General features: G+C 44.2%; 1 protein-coding gene and 1 long non-coding RNA gene across 3 annotated transcripts in view; one reads left to right on the forward strand and one right to left on the reverse strand.

Annotated features, from left to right (window-relative positions):
• Positions 1-13554, forward strand: part of ME3 (malic enzyme 3) — a 131366-nt gene that overhangs the window by 56040 nt on the left and 61772 nt on the right. The gene's annotated exons all lie outside the window — the stretch shown is intronic.
• LOC141973755 (uncharacterized) lies at positions 7068-11833 on the reverse strand. The gene is made up of 3 exons (XR_012635595.1): positions 11718-11833; positions 10291-10404; positions 7068-7269 (listed from the first exon to the last, which is right to left on the reverse strand). It is a non-coding gene; the product is annotated as an uncharacterized LOC141973755 (long non-coding RNA).

Consider the following 13554-nt stretch of genomic DNA (forward strand, 5'->3'; position numbering starts at 1 on the left):
CCCTGGAGGAAGGCAGCCAGCTCTGGGAGCAGTGTATGGCCCTGGAGGAAGGCAACCAGCCCTGGGAGCAGGGCATGGCCCTGGAGGAAGGCAGCCAGCCCTGGGAGCAGTGTATGGCCCTGGAGGAAGGCAGCCAGCTCTGGGAGCAGTGTATGGCCCTGGAGGAAGGCAGCCAGCTCTGGGAGCAGTGTATGGCCCCGGAGGAAGGCAACCAGCCCTGGGAGCAGGGCATGGCCCCGGAGGAAGGCAGCCAGCCCTGGGAGCAGTGTATGGCCCTGGAGGAAGGCAGCCAGCTCTGGGAGCAGTGTATGGCCCTGGAGGAAGGCAGCCAGCTCTGGGAGCAGTGTATGGCCCTGGAGGAAGGCAGCCAGCTCTGGGAGCAGTGTATGGCCCTGGAGGAAGGCAGCCAGCCCTGGGAGCAGTGTATGGCCCTGGAGGAAGGCAGCCAGCCCTGGGAGCAGTGTATGGCCCTGGAGGAAGGCAGCCAGCTCTGGGAGCAGTGTATGGCCCTGGAGGAAGGCAACCAGCCCTGGGAGCAGGGCATGGCCCTGCTGTGGGGGCTGCAGTATCCCACAGGCTTCCTCCTGACCACTGCATGGTATTGGAGAAGCACAGTTTGTAACCCATTAACTGCTCATTTCCCCCTTGCCATTCTACTTTTTTTTTTTGTCACATTGTTTTTGACAGAAATATCTAGGGAGTGTGTCAAGGTAGTTTCTGAACCAGCTGCCTGGACTCACTTGGCACTCGGTTAGTGTGATACTTCTGTTGTCATTACAGCTTTTCAGAGCTGCAGGATATGATCCTCTTGAATTATTGAGTGTAAGATATGGTGGCATTAACAACCGCAAGGGACACTACGTTCAGGAACTCCTCTTGCTGCCCTGATTAGGGCTTCCCAACAGAAATAATTTTCCTCAAACAGGCCTCAGTTTTCTCAGCTTGCAAACCAGTCTGTGCAGCTCAGTGAAGGAAAAGCCTGCTGCTTCTCACTGGCATTTTGTACTGAGTTCTGGGTCGAGGGGGTCTGGGCTAACACCCTCATGTAGAGATTGCCAATTCCTTGAGTGGAGATCACCTGGGCTTTGCCAGCTACTCTGTTGCTCTTAGGCAAGTTTTCAGACACAAGGATAGAGCCTCACACACATGCTACTGAACAGTGACAGAGGTATGAAGACACAAGCAAAAAACTATGCTGTTCTTCTTAAATTGCTGTTAGGTTCTTTCAACCAACAAAAAAAGCTGTCGGTTTCCTTACACAGGTATCATGACTGGGATCCCATCTTTAGGGATACCGGACCTTTGTCCAGACCATGGTTTTTATTGAAGAGACTGTTGATGCAGTTGTATGCCCATCCTTAAATAACTGTTAAATAACTCCCTGGGGTGCCATTCAGCTTCAGGCCTTCCCTCTGAGAGCATCCTTTAGTTCATCAACATCAATAATGGATCAGTCAGTCAGAACTGCTGACCTCTTCTCTTGGGTTGGGAGAGGATGCTGTCGTGTGGCAGCAAGGCAGAGGCACAGCCACAAAGTAAATGATGTTGGTTAACGATTGACCTGGCAAAGCACTTCTACATACTGATGAAACAGAAGACAGAGCTTTTTTAAACACACAGAAGGCATGCCATACAGACACATACTCTGACAACCATGCTTTTATTGTAAAGGATAATAAAGCAAAGTGTGACTTTTCAGGTTTTGTTCAATACCAAATATAATGGTTACCCAACAACTTCAGGTTTGAGTGCTCCCCCATTCAGATTTTTTGGATATTGAGATAACTTCTTATATCTGGGTTTCAGCCCCAGGAGGAAGGCAGTTGTGTCTTACAAAACATTGTATAGCCATTGGGAACTGACAAAATCATACTGATGCCAAAGTGTAGACTTGTTTACCCCAGAATATAGGCTCATGGCATGGTTTGGGTTGGAAGGAACCTTAAAGATCACCTGGGCCAAAACCCCAGCCATGGGCAGGGACACCTTCCCCCCGATCTGGTTGTTCAAACCCCATCCAACCTGGCCTTGAACCCTTCCAGGGAGGGGGCAGCCACAGCTTCTCTGGGCAACCTGTGCCAGTGTCTTACCACCCTTATCTTAAAAAATGTCTTCCTCATGTCCAATCTAAATGTACCCTCATTCAGTTTAAAACTGTTCCCCATTGTCCTATCATAACGGGCCCTACTAAAAAGTCCGTGTTCATCTTTCTAATAAGCGCCCTTTATATTTTCAAAGGTTGCAGCAAGGTCCAGCTTTTCAGCTCTGAATATCCAAGGCTTCAGTTATTTCAAACACTGAGCAAGGTCAAAATCATTTTACATTCTGCTTTACTCTGATGTTGCTGCATGACTGTGGTGCCAGGCAGAGGAGAATCAAAACCCTGGACTGAAATCTGAGTTTGAGGGGCCTATTCATCAGCTGGTCTTGAACAAAAGAAAATCAGTGTCATCAGCTGGTTTTGAACAAAAGAAAATGAGTGGCCATCCTGTTGTCCTGCATGCAGGTCTCTCACAGCTGGTCATAAATGAAATTTAGTTCAACTTTCCCCATCTTTGCAGAGTCTGGCTCTGCCTCCAGTGCTTCTCACACTGCTCCATGCTTTTTCAGCAAGGCAAATATTATTAAGTTAAAACCAACTTTGAATGACAGGTTTGAAGGTTTGATGCATCAGTTGGTGTCTCCTAACAGAGGTGCATGTGTGAAATCAGTGCTTTAGCTATTGCCTTCTCCTGATCATCCATATAGCAAATTAGTTTGGGGTAACACTTGTGTATTCAAGGAACCTGACCTGTGTTTGTTACCCTTACTGCAGTCTCGCTTCATCTTTGCGTCATTTAGCCAAATTGTTTCAGTTACAAAGAATAGATATTCTGCTGGAGGAAGGAAGCTGCTGCATTGGCCTTGTACGATACTCATCTAAGCTAGGAGAGGCTGGAGTAATTGTGCGGAGGTGGACATGAAGCAGCCATGCCAAGAACAATATTGTTTGCATTTTAAGTTATAGCATCTCATGGAATCAGGAACAGAACCAGGTTTTTTCTAAACTCATTTGAAGGTTTGCCAAAGGGACAATTTACAGCTTCCTAGTAATAATGAACAGTTCAGCTGTCTTGACCAACATGTGGTCACGCATGTTGCAAGCTGACATAAGTATTTTATAACATCTTGCTGCAGTTCCTGTTCCACAGAGATGTTTGTCAAACAGCTCAGGGAATCAAAAGGGTTTTAATCTTGAAATTTCATCTCAGAGTAATTGTACTTTTTTTTTTTCTTTTTTCCATTCTGAACTTGGATAACTTGTTTCATACTGCCCTTGATTAAAAACAGTTGGAAGAGGAGGATGGGAGTTTTCATTTTTGAACTTTTTTTGAAAAATCTCAGGAACTTTTTATTAGTTATTTGATTTATAGTCTAGTGAAGATATCTTTCTACTGCAGCGGGTGCTTTTGAAACTGCAAGTGGTTAAGCTCAGTCTTGAGAAAGTGATAAAAATTAAAGCACTTGTATGAAATTAGTGGTATTTTGTCACCTGGAATATTTGGACATAGTTCTACTCACACCATATGGAAAAAATAGATCTGAAATTTTGAGGAGCAAAGAAAGTGGAAAATAAAAGGAGTATATCATTAGAAGACTATTTAGAGGTCCTGGGAGGGGAAGTTTGGTAAAAAGGATGTATCGTTTTGTATTTGTGTTATTGTACAAATTGCAGTCCAGCTGCTCCGGTATTGGGGCCAAGCATGCTGAGTCTGTGCATTCAACTGCATACAATTTAAAGACAGCTCAAATCAAGTTGACAATAGACCAAGATAACAGGGAGAGTGCACGCAAAGGTGATGAGAGCAGTAGACACGAAAGGTCAGTTCGCACATATGTGAGCACTTCATGCATCTTCCTTTTTCCTCTCTGCATTAAAAAGGAAGAAAAACTTCTAAGTAAAATATTCAGACAAGAAGGAGGACGAGGGGCCGGGTCAGAGGGTAGTCACGGTAGGCTAGCTACTCTCCTGGTGATGCCAAAAGTAGTTTGGACAGTTGTATAACTGATCTCAGCATTTAAGCAAAACATGTGCTTGGCAAAACAACAGTCCCTGAGGTCAGCATGAAGATCATCTTAGGTCTGGCTGGAGGCTGGATTGGAAAAGGACATGCATTTGTGATATATGTGTGTGTGTGTGTGTGTGTATGTGTGTGTGTGCGCATACACACAGCTTTAGCTACCTGTCAGTGTTAAAAAGGCATTTTGTGAAATACAGTTGTAGATGTGCTGGAGTAGAGAGAGAGAAGCCAGATGCTTAATGCCACCAGAGACAGAATAAAAGACCATCAGAGGACTGAGTCTGTGGAAGGTTGAGAAATGGGAAGAAAAATATCGTCATGGTGTAAGGCACAGCTAAACTCTAAGGTGAGCTGCCAAATGAGGACAGCACGAAGATCTCCTCTTGCCTTCCAGAGGGAAGCTGGACACTCTGGAGAGTGCCATGCACCTCTCAGCTGGTGTGCTGCAATGCCAGTGGCACTGCTATGGGTGACTGTACCTTGGCCTCGTGCACATCACGATAGCTACAGTTTCTCTGTTGCGCCCCAGCATAAGCCACCTGTGTTGAAGTCCATCAGTGACCTCGCAGTGCGGATGGACTGCAGAAACGATGAAGGAAAAACAAAACCCGTGAGAATTACTCAAATGGGAAATGGAGGCTCAGACAGATTTTTTGCAGGATGCTCTGCATGTTTAGTCGTCTTCAGGTGGTGGCTGTATAATTGGAGGAGAGTTTAGTGATGTTTTTTCTTGAGTGTTTGTTTTACTGAGATGAGAGATTTCTTATTTAGAGCCTTCTTTATTTCTCATTTTCCTAATTTTTAAAGGAAAGCATTGCCTTTCTCTAGAATCTTTTATCTGAGGGGGTATCTGAAGAGTTTCTAAGCATCTCAAATGGCCCATAGTGCTCTGAAGCAGGCATGTGTTACATCTCATTAAACATCTCTCAAAACTGAGGTTCAGAAGCTGAGCCTGCTTGTTCCGGATTAGATGGAAATGAGCAGAGAGCATCTGGTACTGCTCAAGAAGCTGCTTCTTCTACAGAGCTTTAGTAGAATCATCTCTGGTAAAGTCAGTAACAATACTCTTGGTTTCATTCAGATTAAGCTTCTATCCAAGTGATTTTCCTGTGAAACAGCTAGTTCTATGGCTTAGGCAGTGCTTTTCAGTGGTGTTCACCCAAATACAACCATCAGCAATCATCCATGACCTGTAATCCAACTCCAGCCTACATTTGGAGCAGCCTCATTTGCCGGAGTGGCAATAGCGAATGAGATACAAATCGTGGAGAGACTCCCTTTCTCCAAACCCAAAGCACGGGGTAGTTTGCATGCAAGCAGTAAGTGCACAAGCCTCATTTTATGTAATTTGCTGGAACCTCAAAAGGAAGTTAGCGCTCTCTATAGCACTGAACCCAATTATATGCAACCACAATTCACGTGACCAGCTGCCTGTACAATGGGAGAAGTTTCCAGCCATTGTAAAATTGGCTTTTAAAACTGTATTCTGTTAATGTTTTGGATCACATTTAAACCTTAAAATTGCTTTGATCTTTCCTCTCAGGCATATTTGCTTATCCAAATGGAGGATGAGGACTGGTTTTCATAGACTTAGGAATGCAAGCATTGTAATTTATGCTGAATTCTTCCTGTCTAGGAAAAACATCATATTTGAGAGAAATGTGTGTCTGCAGCATCACAGAAGCTGCCATACTGACAGAAATACTGGGCTTTGTGCTTGGCAAACTTCCTGCATAAATTGATTTTACCCTGCTCCCTCTCTCCACAAGGTGAAAGAAGAGCATCCCTCACAGCTGAGATGATAGATAGCCATGTGGGCTACGAGCTTCTCATTTCTATCCTGGACTAACTAATTTCACTTGCCAATTGGCATAAAAAGGTGTGACAGTGGTAGGTGTAAAACAGATGTGGAATTACACAGGGAGGCTGGGAATCATGTAGAGGAGAGACCAGGACCAGGGTGTCTTCATTTTCTTGGGAGTCAGGAAGGCCAATCCACTGGGATCTGTGTGCCAAGATCACGTGAGATATTTTTGATAGGGGGCTGAGAATTTAGAGTTCACATCAGGAATCTGCCCATGTGCTTGACTGTAGCACAAAACCTCATGTCCTCATTACTGCTGGCTCCATCAGGCCCTCCCTTCTCTACCAAGTAGTTTGCTATACATGAAGAGGCAACCTGTGACTGCTTCGTGTTTCAAGCTCATCCAGGCAGGAAGCTGTTCAGAGTCTGTTATTCTGCTGGATGGGTGTATGCATGCCCACGGGTCCCACCCCGTTTGGCACTTGGTGCTGCTCTATTGCTCCTAATAATTTCTCAGGATTTCTCCTTTTTTTTTCCTCATTACACCAAGTTTTTCTTTAGCATGGCAGTCCTATTCTCCATGCAGTGATTTTACTCTTCTCCTTTACTGAAAGACCCTGAAGCTTGTATTTAGACACTTCATGCATGAAAAGACATTTGTGAATCTAGTGAAAATCAAAAGAAATGTCAGCCTAAGCTATTTCTCACTAAAGCCAAAGAAGTATTCCCATCAGCTTGGCTAGAAGTATGTGAGAATCTTAATATTGCTTTTGTGGGATGAAGCAAGGCATTGAATTTGGCCCAAAAACTGATTTTCTTGTACCTTGTCACCTCTTACTTGACCATTATTGTCTATCTATGTGGGGAAGTTCTTCTAGCTCAGTTTTAAAAATCTGTTTTTCTTGTTGCAGCAGAATCTTGTTTGCAGTCAAAACACATATAATTTCCAGCATATAGATTATTTACTTTTTTTTTTCTTTCTGTGGAGGAAAAATTGCTGCCCTGGTGGCTGACAAACTGTGGGAAACAGTAATGAGTTCCCTACTAAACTCAGTATAGAGCTGTACCCCTGCAGTCTGGAGTCACAGTGCAGGGCTTGAGGAACTTTGAGATCTTCCTATGGATTAATGAATAAAATCCTGAAGACATTTGACTTATGAGTTTTATTTATTGAGGTAAACCTCCTGTAACATGTGGGAACAGCATGGCTTTGCTTCTTCTTGCCTGTGACCCTGTCACATCTTGACCATCACATGCCCATCAGGAATGTCCTCATCAGGAAAGCATTTACTTCTGTGAGATAAACCATGCAGGATCAGGTCCCTGGTCGATAAGTATTCTGGCACAGGGTCTTCATTATGTTCTAGTTCTGCTCACTCTTGCGCTGGTGTAAATCAAAAGTCACTGGTGTAAGACAAGGTAAAGATGAGAAGAATAATGGAAATTTGTCACTCTAATCCAGTGAAAGGAAGTTACTTACACAAAGCAAAACAGCTACTGGTAAAACCTCATTAATAGTAGGGACAATTTATGTTGTAATTGAATTAGTGGACCTCATTAAAGATTGTTCTGCAGGAACTGAAACAAACATGAAGTTGAGTTGCTTAATTATCTTTGTCTTGGAGGATTTTTAGTGTTCCCAGGCTCTGTGGGAGAGGAAGGAGCAAATATATGAAAGGATTAGAAATCCATGATTATATCACTTTGTAACAAAGGGGATGGCCAAGAATGTGGGATTTTTCATCTAGCGACTTTGAACCCAGAAAGAGTCATAGATGCTATGAGGAGAGTTTGTAAATCATGGTTGACAAAAGGTTTTCCCAGCGATAACTGCTGAGAAGGCACAGTGGGGAATCTTTCCAGGTTTCAGAGATGACACATTGAGTGATGTCTTCCACATACCCTAAAGCATCACAGATTTGGGGATTTTCCAAGCTTAAGAGCACACACACATACAAATTAAAGGTAATTAGAAGCTACAAGACATTTAAAATGAGGAAATAAAGGATTGCCCCTCCTGTGTGCCTCCTTCCCTCTTTTTATACAAATAATATTTTCAATACAGCTTTTCCATGGTGGGATACAGTGCAGGACAGGGTCTGTGGCAGTCTATCCACACCAGCACAAGAAGCCTGAGTAACTAAGGAAGAGCACTGTGAAGAGGGTTATCAAGTCAGCCGGAGCCAAGGACGCCACTGTAGGATCTGACCTTTGTAGAAAAATCTTTCACAGTGTAGAAAACTGGTGTTTTCTGCTATTGCTCTCTGCTTCCCAGCCCCTGCGTGCAGTCCCAGTGAGGATTAGTTTAGCTTCTGGCACTCACCCCTTACAGGAGAAACTTTTGCTTGCAGATAGTCAAAGTACATCCTGGCCATAAAATTGGACAGGTGCTATTATCTATGGAAAACACATTACAGGACAAATCTGTACAGAATGAGCTTATTAAGTCCCCTGACTATTAGGACTCCCCTAGCATGGCTGTTAATAAACTAATTATGAAGGAGAAGCGGATTAGCTGTTCCTGCCCTTGCAGCCTGCAGCGGTGATCCCTGTGTGTCTGCATTTCCCCCGTGTCCCCTTCCAACACTCTGCTTTTAGCAGCCTAGGAACTTCCCTATTCCAGGGACTATTGCCAAAGGGTCTCGAGATGTTCACTGATCCTTGTTTACTCAGCTCAGAGGCTGCCAGGCCAGCTTTCAGTTGCATGGACTGGGAATTGTGGTCCCAGAAGGCAGGCTGAGAACCACAACGTGAGTTCTGGTGTGATGGAGGGCCATGGCCTGAGACTGTAGGAACTGCATAAAGCCCTTGGTCTGGCCATGCAAGCTGCCCCAGGGATATGAAAAGATGCAGTAAGCCAAGACTTTGCTCCAAAAAGATGATGAACAGCTGGAGGTGGTCTAAGCTGCAGCGGACTCTGCATGTTCTGCACTAGGTAAGGCCTAATTTGGCCCTTGATTAAGCCCCCACTGTCTTAATGACAGTTTCCTGATACCCTAGGAACTACCATTCTCTGTCTTTGTTCCCACCTACAAAAGTATGATCTATAATGAGTAAATTATAAGGCTAAGCCTTGCTTGCATTCATCCTGCTTGTATTCATCCCCGAGTGAAACACCCCCTTCTCACTGCTGGAGACTGCAGGTGGTGATAAAGCTCATCGTTATCTGTGAATTGGCTTCACCCCTCAGTTTCTGAAATAAGTGGCTTTTATGGGCTTGAGCTGCAAAGAGGGAGCTGCCACATAACAGACTTGGTGCTGTCAAATAAGAAAACAGAAGCATTTGGGGTTCTTTGCAGCAAGCCTTTTTCAGCACAAACCCCCTTGCTTAGCCCCTACGTAGCATGAAGCCTTGTGGGCAGCTGATATTTTTGCCTTTGTTTTGGGGTAGTGACATAGCATCTGCCCTCTCCATGACAACTCATTTCCCACACATTTAAGAATGAATCGGAGCACCTGGCTTTAGCTCTGCAGGGCTGTGGCTCACCATCTAATCATTAGACCTTTCAAGACCAGAAAAAGAGTGGTACAATATGGCTTTCAGGGAGTCTTAAAAAAAAAAAAATCCAGCCCTAAAAGCTTTAATCTTAAACATAGCAATACCTCAGTGAATTCCAGCTTTTGATCTGGGGCAGAACGTGTTTCCAAATTCATTTCACGCTGAGCTGTTTCAGTGAATATAACCACTTCACCCAGGGGTCCTACTCCTAGACCTTCTGAGAAACTTCAGAAAGCAGCCTTCAAAGATAGGGCAGGCAATTTCTGCTCCACTCCCAACCCTGCTGTATGGTGGACCAGCTCTGTACTTAAAAGTGTTTTGAAGATTTAACTGGTTGTGAGGGCAGCGACTTCCTCATCACACATGGTTGCAATTGCTCCAGTATGAAGATGCTTATACTGGCATAGCTCATTCAGATGCAATAAATGCAAAAGGGCAGTGAGCTAGAGATGTTATATATTAGTATGACCATGCTTACCCTTAGACTGTTCACAGCACAACTGTGGTTGTATTTAAACAGTTTAATCTGCTTTCGCAATCCGAAAACATGCTTTTATGCACATAGATCTCCAAATTGCTTACAACTCAAGTTCAGAGTCTTGCATTTGCTGTGTCTTGGAATAGTGAGTTGGTGCTGGAGACCGAACTCCTGGCACTATGCAGACCTAAAAACTAGCCAGAAATTAAACGCCGAGCAGAGTTGTGCCTGAAGTGTGCTCAAATGTCCCTCCCAGCCCAGGTTACACAGACAAACCACCCTACAGTCCCCCACTCCCTTTTGACCCTGTTCAATCTTATTACATTAATTCTCAATATCACTTCAAGAGGTTTCCCAGCACACTCCTGAACACTTTGCAGTGCCCCCAAAAAGGAGAAAAAAGCCCCAGTGGGTCTGAAGGGTAAGTGCCCAAATACAAGTGCTTCACCTTCATGGCAGCTGTAATTCCATCGCAGCTCTCACGCTGCCCCTGGGTAGAGATGCTGGATGCTCCTGACCACGCTGGGGTTTTGGAGGTGTCATCCAGGCAGAGCCCAGCCCACTGGAAAAACAAAAAAGGAGTTACCAGTGGCCATGCAGACTGCTGTTTCTGTAAGGTGTCATGGTATTACTTTGAATAGAAACGAGCTGAAATACAGAAATTCTTTCTTGTATTGGGTGAGTGATCATTTGATGAAATGTTGAAAGTTTTCACTATTTTAATGCATGAAAAATAATTGAAATGCCTTTTTTTTTTCTATTGAAAAAATACTGCAAGAAACTTTTTCGTGGTTGGGGCAGCAATGCCTAGGATATGGTGTTTCTGCCTTTTCTGTCTCTTTTAGGAGAGTAACCACCATTGGTTTACTTTTATTGCCAAGCTTTGTTTCTGTTCCAGGGGATGAGCAGGGGTCTGGTCTGTGACCCTGATCAGCCAACCTGTGATGTGACTTTCTCTAGACAAGCAAGTGGAGTATTTACTGCCAAATATTTCTGTCTACCACTATCTTATCCTCCATGTTCAAAGGTCACAAATAGGAAATGGTTTGAAATTGTATCTTTTTTTTCCATTCACTGAAGATAAACTTTGACATTCACAGTAGCTGTATTTTCTCTGCTGTGATGCAATATTGTCAGTGTAAAGCCAAATACTGACATAGAGCTCATGTCCAGTGTTGATCTTAGTCTAGTTATTCTGAAGTCTCCAATTTGGAGAATACAGATGGTTAGAAGTTTTCTGATGAGAATTTGTTGAGGGTTTTTTTTAATTCAGAAATGATGAGTCACAAAAATTCAAACATTATCTTGTGGGAACGTACCAGTTCTGCTATGAAACTCATTTGGGGGAAGGCTTCTCAGATCTAGGAAGGAAATTTGGTTCGGAAATGTCAGGCACTTCAGCAGAACCAGCCATGTCCTGGGTACAACATTCAACAACAACCACAGAGACCTTGATGCTGTTTCTGGGTTTGACAGCAAAATCTTGACCTTCTGCCTCCCAGGCAACTGCTGACTCCTCATCTGCTGGCTGGAAGAGGAATGATTTCTCTCTGCCATTTTCTTACATCAAAGATTTTGCAAATACTTGGCTCTATCCTGATACAGCACAGAAAAAAAACTATGAAAATGGGGGATTTGTGAGATAAAGATGAATTTCTTCTCAGATATCCTGGAGGCTGAATATCTTTCCTGAAATATATGAAGATTTTTTTTTAATTTGTGCTAGTGCATAATTTACTAATAAAAGTGTTGCACTATGTACAAAGCATGGATCTGGCAAACAGGAGAATCCATTTCAGTCCTTTCCTCTGTTCTAAGTTACTTGGCATCACTTGTAGTTTGACAAACATTTTCATCAGCACCTGCACCACTTACAAGTGAGCGGCTCTTCCAGGGGTCCATTCCCACAGCTGTAGGTCCCCAGTGGCTGTGTCCAGGTTTGCCAACATCTGTAGAGCCATCTATGGTGTATCATCAGCCAGGGGAGCTGCTCTGAGCGCAAATGACCTGGTTATTTTTAATTCAGGTACTTCCTCTAGCTGATTAACCGTGTGACTGCACACATGCTTCTGCTGGCACAACCAGTGGGGTGGCACAGGGACAGGAACAAGCAACAGGAGGTGAGGGAAGGCTGCCAAAATCAAGTTCATTGAGATATGCCCTCAGTTTTTCTGTGCGACAAAAATAACAGTTATTTGTCATAGAGAAACACTAAATTAATGGAAGAAGAGAGCAGTTTAACAGCTATGCGGTCATAAAGCTGTTCATTAAAGTTTTTTCAAGCATTGTCTGTGTGCTTGAGTAGATGTAGTCCAATAATTACTGATTTTGAATATTTTACTGCCAGCTGTTCATCAAGATATGAATCGGTTGGTTAGTTATGGGTGAAGTTTTCATTAGGGTTTAAGCTCCTTAGATACTTCTGAAAATGTTTCCTTCTATCCTGCTGTCTAATCTGCTATCAGCATAGCAGAAATCCCATTAATTAAGGACTAAGACATTTTCTAATCTTCTTCCCAGACTGCAGAATGCATTTACCATTGCTCTTTATCGGGCAGAGTCCAGCACAGGGCCCTACTGGTTGTCTGGAGCATGAGCCCCTGCATGCATGGGAGCACGCTCAGGATTCTGCCTAGGAAGGATGAAATTGTCCTGTAAGAGTGAGCTTATCTCACACAATCTGGCATTCCAGCTTCAGCTATCAGCCAGTGTCAGCTACTTAATAAGATTTGTGGCACTCTATGTGCTCCTTGAATAAAAATAAAAGGGACTAGAACTAAGAAAGCATCTTACATGTCATGTCTGTCTTCTGTGCTGCTGATATGCCATTAATATGCTTTGTCTCTGTTGGAAAACTAGAAGGTAACTGAGGCTGATAAGTTGGGTACGTTAGGATGAGTTGGTGAGTTGGGTATACTATTCAGTATGCAAATCTAAATCTTTGCTAACTGGAGGTTAGGAAATGTGATACCAGCTACCAGAAGGGCCAGAAGGAAGATTGGGGGAACTACAGGCCTGTCAGTCTGACCTTGGTGCCAGGGAAGGTCATAACCTTCAGATCATCTTGAGTGCCATCATGCGGCACATACAGGACAACCAGGTGCTCAGGCCCAGTCAGCATGGGTTCATGAAAGGTAGATCCTGCCTGACAAACCTGATCTCTTTCTATGACAAGGTGAGCTGCTGAGTGCACATGGGAAAGGCTGTCCATGTTGTCTACCTAGATTTCAGTAAAGCCTTTCACACCATTTCCCACAGCATTCTCCATTGGCTGCTCATGCTTTGGACAGTTGTACTCTTTGCTGGGTAAAAATCTGGCTGGATGGCCGGGCCCAAAGAGTTGTGGTGAATAGAGTTCAATCCAGTTGGTGGCCGGTCACAAGTGTTCCCCAGGGCTCAGTACTGGGGCCAGTTCTGTTTAATATCTTTATCAGTGATCTGGACAAGGGTCCAATTGTATGAGGTTCAACAGGGCTCAGTGCTGGGTCCTGCACTTGGGTGCAACAACCACACGCGACTCTACAGGCTTCAGGAAAAGTGACTGGAAAGGTGCCTGGCAGAAAAGGACCTGGGGGTGTTGGTCAACAGCCAACTGAACAGGAGCCAGCAGTGTGCCCAGGGGGCCAAGAAGGCCAATGGCATCCTGGCTTGTGTCAGCACTAGCTTGGCCAGCAGGGACAGGGAAGGGATCTGACCCCTGTACTCGGCACTG

This window comes from Athene noctua, chromosome 1, assembly GCF_965140245.1.
Source record: "Athene noctua chromosome 1, bAthNoc1.hap1.1, whole genome shotgun sequence".
NCBI classification, from domain to species: Eukaryota; Metazoa; Chordata; class Aves; order Strigiformes; family Strigidae; genus Athene; species Athene noctua.